The sequence below is a fragment of the Dermacentor albipictus genome, chromosome 3 (genome assembly GCF_038994185.2).
Source record: "Dermacentor albipictus isolate Rhodes 1998 colony chromosome 3, USDA_Dalb.pri_finalv2, whole genome shotgun sequence".
NCBI classification, from domain to species: Eukaryota; Metazoa; Arthropoda; class Arachnida; order Ixodida; family Ixodidae; genus Dermacentor; species Dermacentor albipictus.
Genome location: NC_091823.1, coordinates 123,139,413 through 123,160,603, shown reverse-complemented (window position 1 = coordinate 123,160,603; position 21,191 = coordinate 123,139,413). Strand labels below are relative to the sequence as shown.

At 45.3% G+C, this 21,191-nt stretch overlaps 1 protein-coding gene across 2 annotated transcripts in view; it reads right to left on the bottom strand.

Annotated features, from left to right (window-relative positions):
• Positions 1-21,191, bottom strand: part of LOC135909454 (probable cytochrome P450 49a1) — a 215,017-nt gene that overhangs the window by 116,430 nt on the left and 77,396 nt on the right. The window lies entirely within an intron of this gene.

The following is a 21,191-nucleotide window of genomic DNA, read 5'->3' as shown; positions in this document are numbered from 1 at the left end:
ACAGCTCGAGAGCGAGAGAGCGTTCGTCGTCTTCGTCGGGGCGCCCGCCTGCATCGTCCACAAGAAACGCGCAATACGCATGTATCACTATCCCCGGCGGCAGAAGCACGGTCCCGGTGCGTCAAAATATCGGTGATAACAGGAGGGTAATATGGTTTGAGGCGTGCGACATGCACAACGTCAGGAGAATTCGGGGCAGATGAGGCACTGGTAGCGACTGGGGCGATTTCGTACGTAACTGGAGTGACGGCACGCAGCACTCGATATGGGCCTGTGTACCGTGACAGTTCTTTTGACAGGCAAGCACGACGAGTGAGGAACCACAGGAGTACCAAAGACCAAGGCGAAAAGTGGACGTTTCTGGGTTGCCGTTAGTTCTAATGGCGTTGCTTCTCTTTGGAGGTCAGGAGGCGAGCGCGTGCAGTTTCGAGAGCTTGGACTGCCCTGGTGATAATGTCAGGTGCATACTCGCTGGTCTCTGCTCCGGCGGATGGAAGGGATGCGCCCAGTGGCAATGTTGGTTCTCAGCCGAAGAACAGAAAGAACAGGGAATAACCGGAAGTGTCGTGACGCGAAGAATTATATGCAAAAGTGACATAGGGTACGGAGAGGTCCCAATCAGTATGATCCGACGAGACATACTTTGCAAGCATGTCTGTTAGGGTGCGATTCAGACGCTCCGTGAGACCATTAATCTGGGGATGGTAAGATGTAGTCTGCTTGCGCTTGATTGAGCAGGACTGCAGGATATCGGCGATGACTTAAGAAAGACATGTCTGACAGCAGTCAGTCAGCAGTTGGTGTGGAGCACCACGCTACAGAATCACGTCGCGTAAAAGAAAATCGGCGACATCTGTGGCGCAGCTTGTTGAAAAGGCTTTGATGATGGCGTAGCGCGTGGCGTAATATCTCGTCACAGTGACTAACTTATTGCCAGACGTGGATAGAGGGAAAGGACCAAGTAAGCCCAAGCCGACGCGAAAGAACGGCCTCAAAGGAATGTCGAGCGGTTGAAGGCATCCGACAGGCAGCGTCGATGGTGTTTTTCGGCGCTGGCATTTCTCACACGCCACAACACATTTCCGGACGGAGCGGGCAAGGCCTGGCCAAAAGAAGCATCAGCCAAGGCGGTCGTAGGTGAGGGAGACGCCAAGATAACCTACCGCTGGTAAATAGTGAAGTTCTTGCAGAACAGCTGACCGGAGGTGCTTGGGAATGACGAGGAATAGGGCAGGACTGTCGGGGCATACACTGTGGCGGTATAATACACCATCCCGGAGAACAAACAGGTGAAAGGACGAAGCAGTTGGCGAAGAGTCCAAGCCATCAATGATGGCGCGCAAGGTAGCATCACGGCGTCTACACGTTGCTCGTCGGCAATGTGTAGCACCTGAGAAACGGAGGAAACGCAAGCGTCGGCATCGTGGCTATGGTCGTCGGGTGGCATGTCCACTGGATAGCATGGCAAAAAGTCTGCGTCTTGATGTAGTCGGCCCTACTTGTACACTGCTGCATAGGAATATTCTTGCCGCTGCAGAGCCCAGCGACCAAGCTGGCCGGTAGGATCCTTGAGGGAGGAAAGCCAGCAGAGCACCTGGTGGTCAGTGATTACAGAGAACAGCTTGCCGTACAAGTTCGGGCGGAATTTGTAAACCGCCCAGACCAGAGCCAGGCATTCACGACCTGTAATCCAATAGTTGCGCTCCGCTGCTGTGAGGAGGCGGCTAGCGTAGGCGATAACACGATCTTGACGCTGTTGCCGCTGGGCTAAGACGGCTCCGATACCGTGACCACTGGCATCGGTACGCACCTCTGTAGGAGAGGACGTGTCAAAGTGGGTCAGAATAGCTGGCATGGTGACAATTTTGTGAGGTGGGCAAACGCGGCAGTTTGAGCGGTGCCCCACGTAAACGGCCCGTCCTTCTTCAGAAGAGCAGTAAGTGGTCAAACAATCGCTACGAAGTCTTTAACGAAGCGTCGGAAGTAGGATCAGAGTTCTAATAAATTTGGACGTCTTTGACAGCCTGAGGTACACGAAACGACGTGACAGCACAAATTTTCTCCGGGTCTGGTTGAATACCGGAAGCGTCGACGAGGTGGTCCAGCACTGTAATCTGCCGGCGACTGAAGTGACACTTCGATAAATTTAGTTGAAGCCTAGCCTCGCGGAAGACTTGAAGAATAGGTGATAAGCGCTCAAGGTGTGTCTCAAATGTAGGCGAAAATACGGGCACGTCCTCTAGGTAGCAGAGGCATGTACCATTTGAAGCCTTGAAGCATAAAGTCCATCACTAGTTCGGACGTTGTTGGGGTGTTGCATAGACCCAATGGCATAATTTTGAATTGTTATAGACTATCAGGGGTTACGAATGCGGTTTTCTCTTGGTCCTTTTCATGCATGAAAATTTGCCAACAGCCAGACCAAAGATCTATTGATGACAAGTACTTGGCACCGTGGAGACAATCGAGGGCGTTGTCAATGCAAGGCGAAGGGTAGACATCTTTCTTGCTAGCGCAGTTTATATGACGATAATCTACGCAGAAACGCCATGTGGCATTTTTCTTTTTAGCAAGCACTAAGGGTGACCCCCAAGAGCTCGACGAAGGTTCAACAATGCCTTTGGCAAGCATCCTGTTCCCATCATCTTGAATAACTATACGCTCTGGAGCAGAAAGTCGATATGGCCGGAGATGAATAGGGCTGGCATCACAACTATATATGTGATGCTTAACATTTGAAGTCTGGCCCAATTGGCGGTTGTTGAGGTCGTAGATGTCATGGTAGGAAACCAAAGGGCGATACAGAGCTGTGGCTTATTCAGGCAATAGGTGCGCAGCAATCATGGAACGAAATGTTGCTTCAGGAGAAATAGCACACTGTGGGCATGGTGAAGAATCTGAGCAGATGTCTACTGCAAACGTCGTGATGTGGTCATCTCCTATAGCATGCAGCGTTGCGATCGATATGCCTTGGGGTAGAACTTCCTTTGTCAGGCCAAAATTGATGACGGGGAGGCGTATCCGTTTATTGGCGATGGTGACGACGGAGTGGGGCACAGTAATATTGCGCATCAAAAGGACATCAAGAAGAGGTGTGGCGACGACACAATCACTATCGGCAACAGGAAAAGATGATAGCAAATCGATGAAAGTCAAGGCTTTAGGCGGCAGGTGGACGAAGGCGGTCATACCAAAGTTCGGCAGTTCGGCACGAATATGCGCGCGTAGAGGAAGTTCGAGCCAAAAGGTACCGGCAGCACAGTAGATCAGAGCTGAATGCGCCGTAAGAAAGTCGAGTCTAAGGATTAGGGCATGGGAACAATTGGTCAGCACTGTAAAGAGAACGAACGTGGCAGTCGGCGATATTTATGCGGGAAGTACATATTCCAGAGACGTCAACAGTGCTGACATAGGCCACGCGTACGGCTCGTGTAGTAGCAGGTGTGAGAACCTTCCTCCGTCGAGGACGGATGTTACTTACTACTCATTATGGACAGCTGGGCTCTGGTATCTATTAACGCCGTCAAAGGGACACCGTCGACGGGAACATCAAGTAAGTTCTGGTTCCTTTAGAATGTCAACGAAGGATTTCGACACGACGAAAATGCGGCACTACCACCAGGATATGCATGGTCGAGTTTTCTGCCAGAAAGGGTCCATAATTTAGGATATCTTAACATTATTTAGGATATTTATTAACAGCGCTGTAGTTATCCATAAGGATAACGGCAGCGCTGGCCAGTCCAGCCGTTAACTCGAGAGCCAGAGAGCGTTCGTCATCTTCGTCGCACCCGCACGCATCATCCACAATAAACCCGCCACATGCATGGATCAGTATATTTGCAGAAACTTTCAGTTCTTTTTACTCAAGACTTGTCTTTCTACCTCGCATCACTACTTATTTCTGTAACTTATCCAGTCGCATCAACCAATGCCCTAAACATCTCTTGCTTGCTAAATCTCTTGCTAAATACAAGTCTTCTGGAAGGTGTACGTTACCTCCAGGCGTCACAGCGTGAATGCCTTGTCCTTCCATTAGGAAGTCCTGAGTGGTCTCTGGATGCAAGCTGCAGCATACACATGTCTCATCTTGCCGCGAATATCTGCCGACGTATGTTGTTGTGTTAGGCAAATATAGCTCGAGCCTAAAATAGCAACGTACTGCCCTTTGTGTTATCGTACAGTTTCCCCTAGTAAATTCTTTCTTGAAATTTTTGTAAATGTCAATGTCCATGGTGTTCTTTGTTTCCATTCATTGCGCCCAATACACTGCCTCTGTTTCTTTCACTTTCTTTCTTATCACTACTTGTTGGCTACTTACACCTTCAATTACCCTGTGCTTGGTTGCCAACTTTCGTGGCCTCTTCTTCCAACACGGGTCCACGCTTTTTGGGTACAGATACTTGTGCACTTTAGCCACCCATTTATTTTGATCCAAGCTCCTTCGTCTTCCTTTCACCTAAACTTTCTCTGGGGTTCTCTAGCTTCAAAACAGGCCCAATCTATGTGACCCTGCGCTATTTGTAACTTTACCGGGGGCTTCCTAATCCAATAGGCTTGCCGATGCTTTGTCAACTTCCTACCCCGAGAAAATATCAGATGTCAAGCACATAATGGCATTTACGAATCTTAGCACTGGCAGCGTTACTCCTTTCAGGCACGTACCCAGGATTTCTTTTCGGGGGGGAGGGGGGGTTGCAATCAAGGCAATTATTCTATGCAAATGAGGGGGGTACCTTTATTAGTACAAATGTAAATAACGCCCACCATTTGCTATAACAACGCGCAAACCCACAAAAGAAAAATGAAATAAGGTGTACTTTACAGGGACGCCTGTGCGATACACCTCTCCCTTTGACAAACAAAGAACCATGTCTAATGGACTCGCGCAGGAAGAACACTGCCAAGAACCAGTAAAGAAGCGAAAGTGTAAAATAAGGATTACTTTAGTAGAATAGAACTTAAATAAAACAGCAGTTGGCAACAAAGGCACACGGAAAGCGCGGAGTTGTGTTATTCCGCCAGCCAATCACAGAAGCAAACAAAATCGTCGTCATGCGACCTTTTCAACATGGCGTCGTATTTGATACCTCCGGAGCGTCTGCTGTTCTTGAAGAGTCTTTTCATCGCTGAAAGCAATGAGGTGTGCAACAGACATGGGCAAAATGTACGGAGTCTGAGCATTTTACTCTTCACAAGTATGCGGGGCAGTTCATTTAACTGCTGAACTCGTTTTACGCATGAAACTTCACTGCCAACTGAAGTTAAACTTCACAACAAATAGTTCTAGCGAAGCAAGCATGTTATTTCTGTTCAGTAAAGAACTGAGAATTCGCCATTCCATATAATAGGCGAGGGAAAAGGTAAAAAATTACGCCCTAATAAGTTTTTTTAATTTAATTATTAATTGATTTCCGGTCTTGAATTCTGGTACAACCTTCACTGTGCTCCAGTCCTTTGGAACAGAGGCCTGAGAGATAAACTGCGTAAATATTACCTATAGGATTCCACTAGAAAAGGGATTAGTAGGCTTTACAACTTTGGCAGGTATACTATCACGTCCGGGAGCACATAATGTTTTAAGTTTGGTGATTAGATTCAATATACCAATGGAAGTAACAGTGACAGGATCCATTTGGTAAATCGCGATCTCGGTACTTCAGGTTCATTGTTTGGCTCGCGAGTAAGAACTGACGTCAAGTGCCCATTCATTACACCTGAGCGTTTCCCATGAGAAACATGTGACCCATAAGGATTCGTTAAAGACATGTTAGAAGAACGACTTTTTGGGTTTAGAATAGTTCAAAATTTTAGGGGGTTAACACGTACAAGATTTAACATGTCCTTATGAAAAAATTTCTTTTTGCAGTGTTTTACGAGCTTAGTATATTCGTGTAGACATGCGAAATATTGTTTCCATTTATTTATCCAGGGTGACGTTTTGGTTGCGCGGTAAAGAGAGTTATTTTTTTATTTGGATAATCTTCTAAACATGTTTAAATATAAGGGCTTATTTGAATCACTTCAAATGCGGACAAGGAGTACGTGGTCGTCTATTAAAGTTAGTATTCTTTGTTTTTAGAGCAACCAGTTTTAGTCAACTGATCTAGTTAGGGCCGACTGAGAAAAATGCTTATACAAATTTTCCAGTTCTGAATAATAGGTCAGCATATATTAGCGTTTCGGCAGTCGCGAATGCACTTCTTGGACGGTTGGCGCACTGCAACATCAAGTGATATGTTGAACAATACAATCCTGTGGTCCCTAATACCATCGACACAAGGCACTGAATGAACTGGCTATGGCTTGGAAACAAAGACTAGGTCAAGTGTGTTATTACCGCGAGTTGGTGTGTTAACAGACTCGGTAAAATTGAACATTTGGATGAGATCAAGAAAGTCTTTAGACAGCCTTGACACTACAGTTAAATTGTTCCAATCAATATCAGGCAGGTTAAAGTCACGCAAAGAATGTATTCGGCACGAGGAAAGTGAGAAAACAGTTCCAGTAACACAGACTGCAGCTCATCGAATAAAGAGGGATTGGATTCAGGTGGTCGGTAAATGGCTACCAGTGCAAGTGTGATCGAGTCATCGGACAGTTTAACGCAAATGATTTCGTGGTTACAATGAAACGTGAGTATATAAAAAGTCAAGTTAAATTTTATGAAGGGCAAAACACCAGCACCTGTGCGCCCCCTTCTGCCAAGCCTGTAAGCTGTAAAACGTGATTTATCGTGCAAAGGTTCATCGTCAGCTGTTTGCGGATTAAGCAACGATTCGGTTGTCACGGCTATATCAGCGCTGTCGTCCTTGACGAAGTCTTCGACATCTTTTTTAGGCAGATACCTGTGGCAATTTGTTAGCATGCAAGAAATGCTGAGATAACGTAGTGAAGGGACCTGGGTGGGCGATGGCAAGGAAGGCAGAGAGCGTGCTGCAGCAAGAATATGTAATAGCTATGGCTCCAATTCAGTGACTGAGTAAGTGTCGGCATTTTAGATAAACTGATTCTTATCAATGAGGAGCCTATCGAACCGGTTTTTGAAGGAAACCTTTTCCTGTTGAGCCTACAAGCAAAGTTTACTTCTCGCCTGCCACACACGCGCAGAGTAGTCTTCCAGTATTGAAAACTAGGACCCCTTAAGTTTCGGTAGTGTGCAAGAATTTCCTATTTATTTTCAAAATGCGCAAGCTTAACAAATATGGAACGAATTTTACCGCTGTAGGAGCTGCCAGCCATATGCACTCTTTCAATAGTGTTGGGTTCGAATGTGCGACTCGGACTGAACCCACGTTTCACCTGTTGCGTCTTGTACGCCAAGAAACAGCAGGTTGCATCGACGGAGACGGTTCTCGGTGCCATCCCAGTTTTCCGTTGGTGCTTTAACTTCACATAAATGTTTCGAAATGTCGTCATTAGATCCAGCATGAGAAGCAGGTTCTCGCTTCCTATTAGCCTCGACATTTTTTCCCAGTGCGTCAACGCGGCGGGAAGGGCAGCCAGCAACATTCTCTATGTTACACTGAGCTGAATGAATGAGACTGAGCTCTGTCAACACAGTATTTTGGCTTGTTTCCAGACGTGACCGTGTATTGCCAATAGAGTCAAGAGTGGGTCCAGGGTTACGTTCAATGTCTCCCGATAGCATCAACAGGAGTGAGGTAACATAAGCATTGATACAAAACGCACGCATCGGTTGATACAGAAACCGACGCCATGAATCTAGAAGTTTAGGGGGGCACGACACCGCATCTACAGTAGGTTCTCTAGAACGGAAACTACAGGCGTGCGGTAAATAACTAACCTGCAGTAGAAAGGGCGTTTTCATGACCATTGGCCCAATATGTGTTCCTAAGCCTTGATATCCGCGTATAGAAATAATAAATAAAGAACGTAGGGGCAGCGTTTTTCGCTCAGCAAGCGCGAAACTGCATCCGCCAGCTGGTACGTAGTACGCATACATGCAGGCTGGCACACAGCGAAAAGCAAGAACGGCGCACTTCGGCATCGACGGTTACCGCGAAGCGTTTCCCGCCGGAAATTATCAAAGGTAAGGATAGATTTTCAAAGCAAAATGCATTTTGCACTGTGTCATTGAAACGGTAATTTATACCGCGATCCGGGACATCAGCAGGCACTTACTTTTTAATACGTGAACGTACTTTGGCGAACTCCCTACCCCTGTAATGCGAAAAGAGTAATGCCTTGTACCTCATATTTTTTTATACTCTCAGACGCAGAAGGACTATAAGAGGAGTGGTAGAGGACGAATTTGAACATAATACACAGTACAAAATGCAAAGACGGGCACAAATTCAACTGAATATAAATGTACGCACGGACGTTGGTGAGTACAATCTCTTGACACAAAGCAAAACAACGGAACATGATAAAGGCTAAAAAACGTCATGGTTATATTGCACTCAGTTTTACAAAGACGATATTAAGAAACGACAGGACGTGGACGGACGTTGCGCTACGTCCGTCCACGTCCTGTCCTTTCTTAATATCGTCTTTGTAAAACTGAGTGCAATATAACCATGAACGTTCACCAACTAGCCCCCTTTATTGCTTTACTAAAAAACGTCAGTTCACATAGGCAATACAGTCATACTGCTCGGCCTCAGTAGCAAACAAAATATTTTCAATATTATGAAGGTTTTCGGTCAATGTGGTAGATGAAACAGCGGAGTGTGGGAGACTGTTCAAATTTTTGTTAAGTGCGGCGAAAATAATTGAACACAAACCAGTCATTTCTTAGAACTGGTAATGGAATAGATTTACTGTTGCGATGTCCGGATGTTTCCTTAGTTTTGATATTGAAATACTCTGATTTGTTTCCCCTAGTGTAGTTGTGGATAAGAATGTAAAGGAATTTAAATCTCTCATTTCTAGTTCTTGCTTCAAGGGTTAGAGATGAGCTTGTTCGCCCAGCTGGGTTGAAGAGTAGATGTGGCAGTATTTATTAATTATAAGTCTTGAGGCAAGGCGTTGAATTTTTTCATCCTTGAGGCCGTTGGCTGTTGTGTAAGTGTTTCATACTATTTTTTGCGTATTCTATTACAAGACTTACGAGAGATTTGTATGCGAGGCTCTTTACATCGGCAGTAGCACTGTGCATGGTGCGTGTCAGGCACCACAGTAATTTGGACGCTTTGGAGACTACCATGTATATGGGTATTTCATCGTAGGTCTGATGTAAATGTTACTCCTACATATCTATATTCATTCGCTCGCTCTAGCGTATGGCCATTTATTTCGATAATTGCAATTAAGAATATTTGTCTTCCTAGCTTTGGTCATTAACACCGACTTTTTAAGGTGTAATTCCTTCTGTCATTCCTCACACCATTTCATTATTTTTAGAAGGTCTAGAAACCCATTCAGCGTACCAGTACAAAAACTCGTTTGGGATGCCATCCGGGCTCGGGTTCTTTTTTATGTCAACATGGAGTAAGAGGTTCAGAACACCTTGTTCATCAGTTTCTAAATCGGGGTTAGGCGGCCTTTCGACGACAAAGAAATACCCACAGTAAACCGCATCCGCATTCGCGGCCTCCACATACAACAGGACGGTGAAGGTGCATACACCATCCAACGTCTCAAGCAGACCACCTTCCAAATCAGGCGAATGGTCAGCCGCATCACCCCCAAACAATACGGACTGGAAGGAGACGACATAATAAAGCTCGGCCAGGCCCTGATGATCAGCCGCATTACCTACGCTGCCCCGCACTTGCCCGTCATTCCCAAGGAGAGAGATCAGTTAGACGTACTTCTTCGGAAAGCCTACAAGCAAGCGCTCGTCCTACCACCGGGAACAGCGACACTCAAGCTTGAAACCCTAGAATTCTATAACACTTTAAGAAAAATTTTAGGCGCCCACCTCACAAGCCAGCGAGAACGCCTAGCCCACACACCAACAGGAAGAACCGTCCTAGCGGGCCTAGGCTACCCCACACACGGCAAAGGCCACGAACAAGCAATTCATCTGGCCCCAACTTCCGGGAGTACATCAAGGTAGCTCCTATACCCAGAAGCATGCACCCGAAACATTATGCCGATCGTCGCCAAGCTCGCGCAAAAACTCTACAGACAAAATATGGCAGTCTCCCCACCACACTATACACAGATGCCGCGAAGTACCCCCAAAAAGCAGCCATGACGACCAGCGTTGTCGACCATAACCTACAAGACGTGGTCTCGATGACGGTCCGCACTGCCAGCGCCCTCGTAGCGGAGGAGAAAGCCATCGCCTTGGCCATCACCTCTAGTCTGACCAACGAGTACGTCACAATTATTACTGACTCCCGGGCAGCTTGCCGTAGTTACGCGAGAGGCAGAATATCTTCAATCGTCCACCGACTCCTCAAACAAGCCTCCCAATTCCCGGACGTTGAAATAGTGCGGACTCCCGGACACGAGTCGCTCTGTGGAAATCAGCGTGCGCACGCTGTAGCCCGAGCTCGTGCCTCCCGGGCATCACAAGAGAGCGATACGGCCGCATACATGGAGCCCGTACCTTTACAATACAACGCCATACTACAACACCACAAATTGAACAGACGACAATACTCACCTTAACACAAGACCCTCTCCCGTGAAGACGCCGTCACATGGCGACAACTACAAACGAATAAATACGCCCATTTAAGCAGACTACACGCAGTACACCCTGCACTATATTCATACAAATGTCCCCTTTGTAACGATTACGCCTCCCTATATCACACCACATGAGCGTGCCCCAACGTAAAGGCAGCCCCGCAAATACCCAACCCCACACCCGAGCAGTGGGAGGCCGTACTGACTACTTCGGACCCTCGTAACCAGCAGCAAGTGGTGCGGCGGGCCCGGGAGACAGCAAGAGCCGCAGGAGCCCTGGACTAAGGGCGCCTCCCGCACAAGCAGGAATACATCTGCTTGTCCTTTATTTTTTGTTAAATAAGTGTTTCTCCTCCTCCTCCTCCTCCTCCTAGATTTTCATCAACAAAAGGCGGTAATACATTGTCATGTGTGAACACGGATGAAAAATAAGAGAAAATTTTCGGAACATTCTAGCCCATTCCCTTCTTGACCAGCAAGGTGCATAACACCTGACGCGTTAAGGTAACGCGAAAATTTACCAGGTGACTCACGAATAAACTTCGTTAGTGGTACATTCCTTTAGCAGGAGCTCTAACTGTCCGCTCATACGGACAAAGCGAAGTTTCATTTCAGGGTCACGGCTTAGTGAAGCTACTTTGCTTTTACCATTTAGTCTCCGTTTAAGATTAGGTAAATCTCTAGTGATCCAAGAACTTCTTTAATTGGTACGTGAATTTTTGAGATAAGCTTGGTAATGCACCATGCTGTCAGTTCAGAAAAGGTAAATAAACGGTCTGCACTGGCGCCTGAGTCGTAAAGCAGCATAAAATCAAAGATAGAATGCTGAAGACAATCTATTACCTCAACGTCATCGACAACTCTAATATTAGGGAAAGTTGCGAGGTAATGAGTATTCGTTATCTCTGGTGATACGTCTGACGACAACAAATCCCTGATGTAATCCGATAATCAGTCGAGTACTTCGCACTCGCGGACGGTTGACTTTCGGCACTCGGAGGAGGAGGAGGAGGAATAAACTTTATTTGTGCACAGCAGATTTGAGACCTAGGCCTCTACCTAAATGATGGCCTCGAGCCCTTGGGCCCTGGGGGCATCTTCGGCCTGCTGGATTGCCTTGAGTTGGTCTTCCGGTGCACAGCTGAGCAACACGGTCTCCCACTGCACTCTGGTCTTAATTATTTTATTCTGTATGGGTGTACGAGAACAAGCCCAAACCATATGTTGTAGGTCTGCCCTTTCTTCACAGAATCTACATCTATCCGTGTAAAGGTCCGGGTAGTAGCGGTGGTAGGCCACCGGGTTCGGATATGTATCTGTTTGTAAGAGGCGCCATGCCGTCGCTTGCCGTCTATTTAACGAGGAGTGTGCCGAGGGGAAATGGGCCCTTCCCAATTTATAGTGTTTGGTGATCTCGTTAAAGCTGGTCATCCGGTCTCTGTCCGTTCCCAGTATTTGCTGCGTGCCACCTTGCAAAAATCAAATCGAGAATGGATGATGTCGTAGCACATATACTTGTGTAGTGGGTTACAAGCTGAAGTAAACTATGACAGAAGGCATGATCTAGCAACTGTTCGAAACTAGGTACCTCTCGTATGCCAGGCAATTTTGAAGGCCAGTCAATCCCAGGCAGATAAATATCCCCAAGCAAAGAAATCTGTCATGAGGTAGAAATGCGTCTATAAAGTATAGCTGCTTTGCCAGAACGTCCACCGGTGATTTTGGGGCTCTGTAGGCAGCCCCTGTGAAAACTGTGTGGCCTTCTAACTTTGCCTTAATCCACAGTGCTTCGATGTCATTTACGTCTCGCAAAGCAGAGAATGCTAGGTTATTTTTATTATATCCGCAATGCCCCTACATTTTGTGTTCTCGATCTTTTCTGACTATTCTATAGTCGGGAACAGTAATTTCGGCATCTAAATTATCCTTATGAAGCGACATTTTTCATCACCAATATGTCAGGTTCGTGTTCTAAGGCTATGCTTTGTAACTCAACCAATTCATTTATTATACTTCTGGCGTTCAGGTTTATACTCTTAAATTGTCCATACCGGAGCTGTTCAAGTCATTTCTTTCAGTCGGAATAGGTATGGCACCTGTACCTTGCATTGGTAGTTTAACATTAGTCATCTTCACATTAGTCATTAGTCATTTAACATTAGTCATTTAACATTAGTCATCTTCAGCTTATCCAACATAAGCCTCACCTACACTCCTCTTTGCCTTTCATCTGCGGTGGAATTCCAGTGGTTTTTCTGTACTTCAAGCACACTTTTAGAACAATCCTCTGAAATAGTGATTTTCTGTCCTTTCAATTAGAAATTTTCCAAGACACTCATTTTCTCCCTGAAGTCTCCGATCTTAATAATAAATGGGTGATCTTTATTGATAGACTTCTTACCTAGGTGGTGCATTCTTTCAATTGTGGTTATTTTTATTCCCTGAGCACGAGGTCGTGGAAACGAATGCCGGCCACGGCGGCCGCATTTCGGTGGGGGCGAAATGTGAAAACACCCGTGTACATAGATTTAGGTGCACGTTAAAGAACCCCAGGTGGTCGAAATTTCCGGAGTCCTACACTACGGCGTGCCTCATAGTCAGAAAGTGGTTTTGTCACGTAAAACTCCATAAGTTAATTTTCTGTCCCAGTACTCCCCCAAAGATGTCAGTGTTTGACTCTTTGAAAGCTTCATAGGAATTTCATCTAAGACCTCAATGGCTGCCAACCTGGTCTGAATTTGCAACTTACCCCGCCTCAGACGATGTCTGTTTTTCCACTTTTAGAGTAATTTTTTCCAAGAAATCTTTCTGTGTTTGAAGAATTTAGTTCACCACTTTTTCAGTAAGGGTTCCTGGATTTTCCTGAACATCTCTCGAAAGCTTAAGCAACAGCCACGCCATTGAAAAGAAGTCGCTAATACACGTCAGCAGTAGGTGTGGACACGGCTACACTACAATACATAAGTAGCCACTATAAAATCGGTTTCTTTTATCACTAACCTACACATACAAATGTATATGAGGTGTCATCATCACGGCGGGGTTGCAGTGTCGACTGAAGCTCGACAAAGTTGGCCGCAGGTTTATACCCGGCAGGCTTGGTGTCACGTGGTGACAGCGTGACGTCATCGTGCCCGATGAAGGTGCTTTGAAGATGTTGTCCACGAGGGGCTGATATGTCATGCAAGGGGCGTGGCGTCAATATTTAATCCAGATTCCGCTACTGCAATGCACCGATTTTCGGACGGGAAACATAGCGTCCATCGTTTTCCATAGCTCATGGTGTGCCTGACACAAAAAGCAGGGTCGTTGCGTAGACCTGCACGTACAAAGGTATAAAAAGGTTGGGCCAACTCTAAATATGCGTGCCGGTTAACTTGAAATTTTGAGGTGGGCGAATGTCCACTCGGATGCTGCTGTTCGTCCTTCAAGTTACTAAAACATCGCGGCCAAGCTCCTCCCAACACATCACACATCCTATGGCAATGCCATCCTTGACTTTGCCCTCATCCAAACCCTCATCTCTCCCACCTATCTCTTCCAACGAGTGGCTCACCGCCGCCACCACCATTCAGGACCAACGATTCCTGACTTTATCAGCCTAACACTGAAACACGCCGCCAGCGACGCCCTAGACTGAGAGCATCAATGCATTTTCAAGCAAAGCTTGTATTCTATCACAAGTGCCAGTGCCGATATGGTCCCGCCAAAACCCAGTTACTCCCACAGCAGAGAAGCTGCGGGAATGGCCGGTTTCATGAGTTGACAGCTGTCCCTGCACCGAAGCGTGAGTCATTAGCAAGGCTACCAGCTGCATAGGGGCGTGCTCACTACACGCGCTAAACCAATAAGAGCCATTTCGCTTCAGCCAGGAAGGGAAAAGGGCAGGAAAGCATTTCGCGCACGGTGCGCAGGCTTCGTTTCCGTTCAGTTCAATCTCGGAAAACGAATGGGACGGAAACCCGTTGTGCGTTCCCACGAGGAACAGCCAGCGTTTAAGGGGTGGCGGCGAGAACTCGCCCGTGAAAGAAGTCGCCAACGGCGCTTCGATCCAGCTGTCAAAGCCTTACCGCCGCCCCAGCCCAGGTAATCCGAGAGCAACCAGAAGACCCCTACCAGAAGATCTCGTTTTTGGGGTCATTAAAGGGGGGGTGATGTGTCAATAATAGACAACACATAATTTTTATTGTGTGTAACATACAAATTCACGGCCGCTCTTGGTAGTTACCAAGAGAAAAACAAGGAACAAAGAGTGGTTTTCACGGAAAAGACAAAAATAAAAAAATGCTTGTAGCAAAATTTAGTATACATCATCGCAAAAAGTATCTAACGCATTTTCAAAATCGGCAGACCCATCAGTGCTCACAACTGAGTTAACCAATCTGTTCCACATTTTAAATGTGTCAGGAAAAAAGGAGAAACGAAATGCAGCAGTACATGTTCAATAAGGTTGGATAGCTCTGCTATTGCTTAGACGATCTCATCTTCTTCCTGGATGTCGTAGATATAAATCCTTGTTTATTTTTGTGTGCCCACTCATGATATTCAAAACAAATTTTAGCCTATGTTTGCGTCTGCGTTCCTCCAGGGACTCCAGTTCACACGATTTTAACAAGGCCGTAACGGACTTTGTGCGTCGGTGTTTACGGCATACGAAACGGACTGCAAGTCTTTGTTTTCTTTCTATTTTTTGCCTTCAGGACTTTCTGATAAGGGTACCACGCAACACAAGCGTACTCGAAGACTGGTGGTACAAGTTTTGTAGGCTGTTAATTTCACGTCCCATTTAGTGCATTCCAGATTTTTCTTTAAGAAGTATAATGTTTAGTTTAGCTTGGAACACATATTATTGATGTGTGAGTGCATTGCAATGTGTGCTTAATACTGACTCTTAAGTATTTGAGACAAGCTGCATTATTCAATTGATGATTTCCGATGGGGCACATGAAGGAATGTTTGCTCCTACTTGAGCAAATATGCGTAAATGTTGTTTCGTTATAGTTAATTTACATGTCCCATTTTAAACACCACTCACCAAATGCCTGTAAGCGTCTGTTCAGATGAATTTGGTCATCTTCATAAGCTATTGGGGAATAAATCAAACAATCAACGGAAAAAAGTTTCATTTTAACAGGCGGTTCAACTAGTGCACTGATATTATTAACAAACAAAAAAAACAGTATTGGCCCTAAATCAGAACCTTGAGGAACCCCGAGATCACACGCAGTGAAATTGAAGTGCAATTCTCAATCCTTACAGAATGTTGACGGATAGATAAATAGGCCTCTATTCATTTTTTATCTGTTTACCTATTTCTATTCTATCATGCTTAAAAAGCTATTTAGGGTGAGAAACCTTATCGAAAGCTTTCCTAAAATGAACACTCACTACGTCTCTTTCCTGGTGTGCATCCATGTTCAAATAGAGATTATGGAAAGTTTCTGGTAATTGTGTCACCATTCCGAAAATCCATGTTCGTTTGTGGAAAGTAACTGGTCAGTGTCAAGAAAACTAATAACATGTTTTGCAATAACAAGTTCTAGGACCTTGCAGCAGACTGACGTCAAGTATATCGGTCGGTAATTGTTTACATGAGCACCGTTGCCATCTTTAAAAACGGGGATTACTACTGCGTCGCGCCAGTCTTGTGGAAGTGAATGCGTTCCAATAGACTTCGCAAGCATTATCCTTAAGTAAAAGGAAACCCATTCGGCATATTGCTTCAAAAATTCAGTTGATAGCTCATCCAGTCTGCTTCCTTTCTTGGCGTTTATTTCAAGCGGCACTTGTAAAACACCTTCACGGCTGATAATAACTGGTTCCATTGAGGTCCTCATATCGCTGCTGACGTATTCGCCTATCTTATTGCCTTTGTCTATTGTATAAACAGACTGAAAGAAGCGATTGAAAGTATCAGCTAAATCTTAAACTCGTGTCAGGATTTTACCCTCGCGTTCGATCTGTTCAATTATTTCCTTTCTTTCCCTGAAGTAACGCCAGAATTTGCGTGATGAACTTTTAAGAAAGCTGGCAAGCGTTTGATCGGAAGACTTTTTTGTTCGAATTCACAAAAGCTTCTTTCATCTCAACTTTTATTGCTGCAACTTCCGTCTCTTATATTCGTTTTCTTAATTTTTTATTTTCCGTTTCATATGGATAGTGCTGCGTGTTATCCAGAGGTTTCGTTTCTGTGTTTTCTTAATACAAGTAGAAACAAGGCGCTCAACGCAAGTTATGATGCCCCTTTTAAATATTTGCCACAGTTGCTCCACAGACACGCAATGTAATGCCTGCTCAAAGTCAAGAAATTGTAATGATAAAAATTGATGATGGTGTTGTCATCTGCATTTTTAAAGTATTTTAATTTAACAGGAAAGAACGGTCTCTCTACACTGCACACACAGGTCTGTGTGTACAAAGACAACATATTATCGTCTGATATGCCCTCTAAAAGATTCAATGGATAATCAATTAGGTTGTGCGATAAGAGCACGAGGTTCATTAATGACTAACTGCAACCCTAGTTGCTTCTTGCACAATTTGTTCTCAGCCATGGCAACATTTTATTTCCGAGAATTTTTCTCAGCTGATCGTTCCTGTCTCGCCGGGCAATACACTTTCCAGTTAACATGCGGCACGTCAAAGTCTCCAGCCATTATCAAGCTCATTCTCATGCTCATGCTAACATTGTCACCAAAGAATTCGCTTAGGAAATCCAGCAACTCTGTTGAAGACGCAGTCTGTCTGTGTACTACGTCAATGAAGTACACTCTGCTTTCGAATGTAATATTACGCCATATACTTTCGGGAACATGACATTCAATCATAGAAGCTTCGATGGAATTTTCAACACTGATAGCAGCAGCACCACCTCGGGAATCTCTGTCCCATCTAAAAAATTTTAACCGGAAGGAACAATGCAATCACTGCGTATTCCCTCACGCAGCCATCTTTCTGTAAGTAAAATTGCATCGCGGCTATGCGCCAGTAGAATATATCCTAGTTCTGTGACTTTATTAGCGATGCTACGGGCATTTTGCACAAGAATTCGTAGCTATGAGTGGGGCAATTTTCTTGAACTGCTCGCAGAACTTCAGAAGATTCATGCCGGTCATGCATACCTGCTGTTGGAGTCGCTTCGTCTTTGTTGCTCTTGTCACTGCGGCTTGTATAATGGCGCCGTTCATTTTGCTCATGATCCCAAACAAACATGCGTCCATTTATCTTTAGTTTATCATACACTTGTGAGATATTCGCCCCCTTAGCTCGGTCTGGCGCAGCACTTTCCCATAATTTCTTTCTCAGAAGAACTGTCTCTTTTCAGTAGTCATTGCAAATATTGAAAGCAGTGCCCTTTAGTTTTTGACAGTTCCTCATCTCTGTCTCTTTTTCACGAAAATCCACGAGGTGCATAATTACTGTTCTTGCCGCGCCTTGTCCTTGTTTACCAATGCAATGAATTTCTGCCGATCAAGTTTCTACCTCCAACATGCTTCTGAGAATGTTATCTACGAAGGCCCCCGCAAATCTGTGTCTCAATTCTGGCCTCGGGAACACCAAGAACTAGTCGATTATTTCTTCTGCTTCTGTTTTCATAATCCGGTAGTCGTTCAGCTTGTTGTTGTACTACGTTTTCTAGTCTCTCAATTTTCTTTTGCATTTCCTGCACGGCCATCAGATGGCTGTTCATTCTTTCAGTCTTCGTACTATGTTCAGCGACTTCTTTTCTCATGGTGTTTAGCTTGTAAACAATTTCTTTCTGATTATGCACGGCTTGTTGTAACAATTCAGCAGTCTTTGGGTCCGGGTTTTCCTCTGCATCGCCTGAAGTTAATAATAGGACAGTCAACATTATTGCTATTGATAATATCAGCCAGAGCAAGTTTGGCTGAGCCCGCGGCCGCGGAAGCTAGCTGAGTAGAATTTGGAGGAGTCTGCAGAAACGCGCTAATAAATCACACCACGCAATAAAATAGTAGGCAGCTGATTCTCACAATATAACAAAAAGAAGATTCAGATACGCAACTGTCATGCTGTCTTTGTATATCTTGCAAGTTGTATGGTACTTATGTAACAGAGGTAGTAATGGCGGTATTTGGTTATATGAGTTTATGCAGTAACAGGTGTAATTAATTACAAACTCATTAGCAACTCCGTCTTGTTGGGCACAGTCCATGGCTCGTGTAGGTATGCACAGTTTATGAGCTGTGGACTTGCAAGAACCATCCACACTTGAAAAGATGCTAACATTCAAAGGAAGGGATGCAACCGGCTGAGTTCCATGCACAATTTTGATTTGCTTTTGTTTAATTTGTTTTCTGTTACTTATAAAAAGAACGTTCTTGCCTGCTTTTATTATTATTGCATGTGTTTCACAGGAGGTAAAGAGAGAGGAGGAAGGAAATGCACGTATGTTTACGGCAAAGTTGTTTCTTAGAATACTGCAATATGTTACGGCCAGCATAAACAAAACAAATTCAGTACAGTGAAGTAAGTCCAATATGCGATTACCTTTCGAAGTGAGGGTTAATACAGGGGCAGTAAGGGCACAAAGTCTGCAACACAGTGAATATTTATTCGTTTCTATGCAGGAGAAAAATGACTGAGGAATGACTATGAGGAGAAAACTGTTCATATGATGGTCGCACGCTAACGCTTCGAAAACAAATTTTGTAGATGCCGTCTATTTTCAGTCAAAACGGTAAATGTTCTATTGTAGAAGATGTAGTATTTTTATATATCGTTTGCGCGTTAGCTTTGCGATAATCAGTCGCGTCACTCAGAGGAAGTTACAGAACCTCGAAACGAAACAATTGACCGGGAAAAATACGCGTGACAGCCGAAGCCAACAGACTGCATCCAATTAAATGGTGGCGGACGTAGCGAGATGTTGAAGCGCTGGGTATTATGCTGTTACCTCGTATTGCCTCGACACAGTATCTTACTGCAGCTGCATATTCTTTAAATTGCTCCGTAAAAGCATACCGCGCTACATCTGTGGCGTTTTCATGTATATCGAGTGGCTTGTACGCAACAAACAAGAAAGCGTACTAACAGCACCCGAAGCCAACGTAAAAAAAAAAGCATCGGTTGATCAACATCGCATCGTGAGAAACGCATAAAAATCCAAGAACCGAGTCTGACCTACGATACTTTATCTGGCTTGATCGCCGGCTGGTGCTGACGGTACGTACCGCTTTTATTTTACTTCCCTACCTCCTGATATGTTTAACTGATGTTTTTAAACCTTGTCAGGTTCTTATGCTGATGTTTCTTGCAATCACCTATATATATGTATGTGCGCGTGCGTGTGCGTGTGTGTGCGTGTGTGTGTGTGCGTGCGTGCGTGCGTGCGTGCGTGCATGTGTGTGTGTGTGTGTGTGTGTGTGTGTGTGTGTGTGTGTGTGTGTGTGTGTGTGTGTGTGTGTGTGTGTGTGTTCTTCGTGTTAATGAAAATTTAGTTGAGAGTTAGCGCTCGCCCTGTCTGCTTCTAGCCTGTGTCCGTGTCACTTCGCGCTACAATCCCAGATCCCCTACCGCTTGCTCACCAAAATTCACAGATAAAGAAGTCGTATCTGCAGATGTTGTGATGAGCTACTGACGCCATTCGACAAAACGAACCGCGAAACGGCTCCCGCGGATCTCTGAGCGATTTCGACGAAAAATCGCAGCGATCGCTGCGCTTGGTGCGACGTGCCACCAGCCGCTTGGTCGCAGCCGCAGAGGTAAGAGAGAAAATGAGCGCCAGCGACTGCGAGTGCCGTCGCATGCGAGCGAAATCGCACTTCCAGTGCGATGATAATCGCATCATGTGAAGCAGGCTTGACGCGTTTCTCAGCATCCACACGTGCCGCCTCGCCATGCGTTTTGACGCCACCAGAATGCCCCGAGTGTTCTTAGCGAAGCGCGAGAGAGGAGTCCCGCTGCCATTACACGCTTGCTGCATAACCAGTTTCGACGGTGGCGATAGTTGTTTTTTTCCGCTATATTGATTCAATGCTGAACGCATTACCGTCGTCAGTCATCGGGAGAAAGGTGGTGCGCCAATTTTTATTTGCAGTGTACAAATACTCGTCCAGTCCATACGTTCCTTTGGCAGTGCCTTAAATTTCGAACCGTATCACATATAACTGTTCTTGTGTTACTGCGCTTTCGTTGAGCTGTAACGAAATCCATTTGGTTAGAATTTATCCGCAGCGTCTCCTTACGCCGTTCCGCGTGGCCCATGAGAAGTATCAGGATGGTAAAAGTGAAGGTAAATTTATTTATGCTTTCGTGAATCTTTCTGCTGCCTCCTCCAAACTGAGCTAATGTGCGCGTCAAAAATTTCCACTACTGTGGAAGATTGCCAAGCGGCGGGGCTTTGTAGGTAGAGGTCTCTGAATAAACGTCCCTGAGGCAACAGCTGCACGTCGCAAACAGAGCCACGTGCTGTTAGATAGAGGGAGAAAATGAGGCACGGAAACGAAATCGCGCTAGCAGTAGGTGTAACAACCTTCCATATCCGCAGCACACCACATTTTTTCCCAATATTGGGCGCTGTAGCGCGCATGAGATTTCACCTTTGTACCGTCCCGCATTCT